The sequence below is a fragment of the Montipora capricornis genome, chromosome 14, assembly GCF_036669925.1.
Source record: "Montipora capricornis isolate CH-2021 chromosome 14, ASM3666992v2, whole genome shotgun sequence".
NCBI lineage: Eukaryota > Metazoa > Cnidaria > Anthozoa > Scleractinia > Acroporidae > Montipora > Montipora capricornis.
Window position 1 is genome coordinate 6,661,338 of NC_090896.1, and position 2,500 is coordinate 6,663,837.

Below are 2,500 nucleotides of genomic sequence, written 5' to 3' on the forward strand. Positions count from 1 at the left end.
AATATTGTACAGTCTCATACTGTACCTTTCTGAGCCTGTTTGATAAACCCAAATTTAACTGTACAACTTTAACTCCCCACAAACGCAGCACCACAGCTTTTTTTAAAAACAAACTCCTCCATTCATTTCTCCTCTACAAGTAAAGTAATTTCCCATTAATTACCCGCGGATAATATGTTAATTTTTTCGCAAACAGTTATTGGTGCGGGTTATAACAAGGTGCGGGTAATGTGCTAAATTTTTAAATCAGAAAACAAAAGAATGTGAACAAAAATATGTGGTGAGAACGGATTAGGAGTCCTACACCGAGCAACCGGACTTCTATTTCTTCGCTAACAGAGTTTCCGATGCTAAAACAAACAACACAGTTCTGTTGACAAATCTTCCGGCAGAGACTTATCAACTAGCGAAAGACCAGATGGCTCCGGGGTTCCTTAAAGAGGATGCAGTCACATATGAGGTGATTGTGGAGAAACTGCAAAAACAACGGAAACCTGAAAAATCAGCGCTGGTAGCCAGGTACGAGTTTGATAACCGTGCAAGGAATCCTGGTCAGTCAGTTAATCACTATGTAGCCACCTTGAAGCACTTGACCACTGAATGTAAGTTTGGGGAGGCAATGCAGAACAAGCGCCTTCGCGACCATTTAGTTTCGGGCATTCGCGACTCTAAGATGATAACAGAGTTGCTTAAGGTGAAACTTGCTGAACTATCGTTTGATCTCGCAGTCCAGAAGTGTTTGGCCATAGAGCAGGCCATCAAAGATGTTCAGGTGCTTCAGGGTTAGCAGGAGCTAAGCGCTCAAGTCCATAAATTCGACCCATCTAACCAAAGGGAGCCAGAACCTTCACCTAAGTACTTACTGAAGCAACAGGTTTGCGGGGAGAAGACATGAAAGCGTAGAAGCCTCGTTATCGTAGCACAGGCTCTCACCATCCAAATAAGTGCTATTTAGCAAAGAGAGTTGTTCTCAATGTGGTATTGTTGGACACACATCCAGCAAGCGTGCCGCAAAGAACAGGCCGCTAAGAAAACAGTTGAGGCTGGGGTAAATGTAAAGAAGGGTGCAGACTCAGAAGAAAGTGAAGGACAGTATGGTGAACTTTACCATGAGTCCCTGTGTCATGTACCCCTAAAGGACACTACTTTGAAGCTGCATACCTACATTGGGAAGGTAGTGGAACCACTTGTGTTTTGCGCGGTTACAGTTGAATACAATGGGCAGTCGAAGGTGCTCCCAATTTATGTGACGAAGGGTGAGGGACCCACCCTTTTTGACAGAGAATGGCTGGAGTCCATCCAGCTGAATTGGCCTTTGTTTCAGTTACATTTGTAGACACTGCTGATATTGCTCCTGCCTTGGAAGAAGTCTTAAACAAACATGCGAATGTGTTCTCTGATGGGCTAGGAACACTTAAGAATATTAAGGCACGACTCCATCCTTAAGAGGGTGCAAAGCCGCAGTTCTGGAAAGCTCAGCCATTGGCATCCGCTCGTAAACTGACATGGATGAGGCACTGAGAGAACTGGAAGCAGAAGGGGTGATCAAGGAAGTAGAAACCAGCAAGTGGGCAGCACCAATCATAACCCCAGTGAAAAAGGATGGCAGTTGAGGGTGTGTGGTGATTTCAAAGTCACTGTCAATCCACAATTAGAAGTTTATGAGTATCACCTTCCTCGCATAGATGATATTTATGCAAGCTTAGGTGGGGGCAACCTGTTTAGTGTCCTTGACCTTCGTCATGCTTATCTGCCAATGGAGGTGGAAGATGAGTCGAACCCATTTCTCACCACAAACTCTCACCGTGACCTTTACCAGTACCAACATTTACCTTATGGTGTGGCTTCTGCACCAGCCATGTGGCAGCAGGCCATGGACCAAGTCTTGCTGGGCTTACCAGGGGTTTTCTGTTATTTGAATGATATCATAGTTACTGGAGGCAGTCTGGAGGAACACCTTCAGTGGCTGCTTGCTGTTTTGAAAAGGCTTGACGAGTATGGTTTGAAGGCTAACCTTGTTTTTGGTGTGGGGTGTGAAGAAGTTTCAAAACTACTTAGAGGGTTGCCACTTCACCCTAGTTACAGATCATCAACCTCTGAAATACATCAGTGACCCAAGGATGGCAGTACCCATTACCGCAGCAGCTAGGATTCAGCGCTAGTGTCTGTTCTTGGGTGCCTTCACGTACAATATTGAGTGCAGAGGGACCAAGCAGCATGCTAACTGCAATGGCCTGTCTCGTCTGCCCCAACCTCAAGCACCTGCCAACAAACCGGATGGAGTGGAGATGTTTCATGCTTTGGTGATTGAGACCCTTCCTGTGACCGAACAAGAACTATGGCTGTGAACAAGGAGGGACCCCGTTGTCTCGCATTCTTGAACTTGTGGAGACAGGCTGCCAGACAGCAGCGGAAGTCCGACCTCATCCCTTATGCCCATCATATCAGCAAAATGTCAGTCCACCATGGAATCCTGACGTGGGGAAGTAGAGTAATTGTG

At 46.0% G+C, this 2,500-nt stretch overlaps 1 protein-coding gene across 2 annotated transcripts in view; it reads right to left on the reverse strand.

Annotated features, from left to right (window-relative positions):
- Positions 1-2,500, reverse strand: part of LOC138033501 (serine/threonine-protein kinase ATR-like) — a 118,613-nt gene that overhangs the window by 104,327 nt on the left and 11,786 nt on the right. The gene's annotated exons all lie outside the window — the stretch shown is intronic.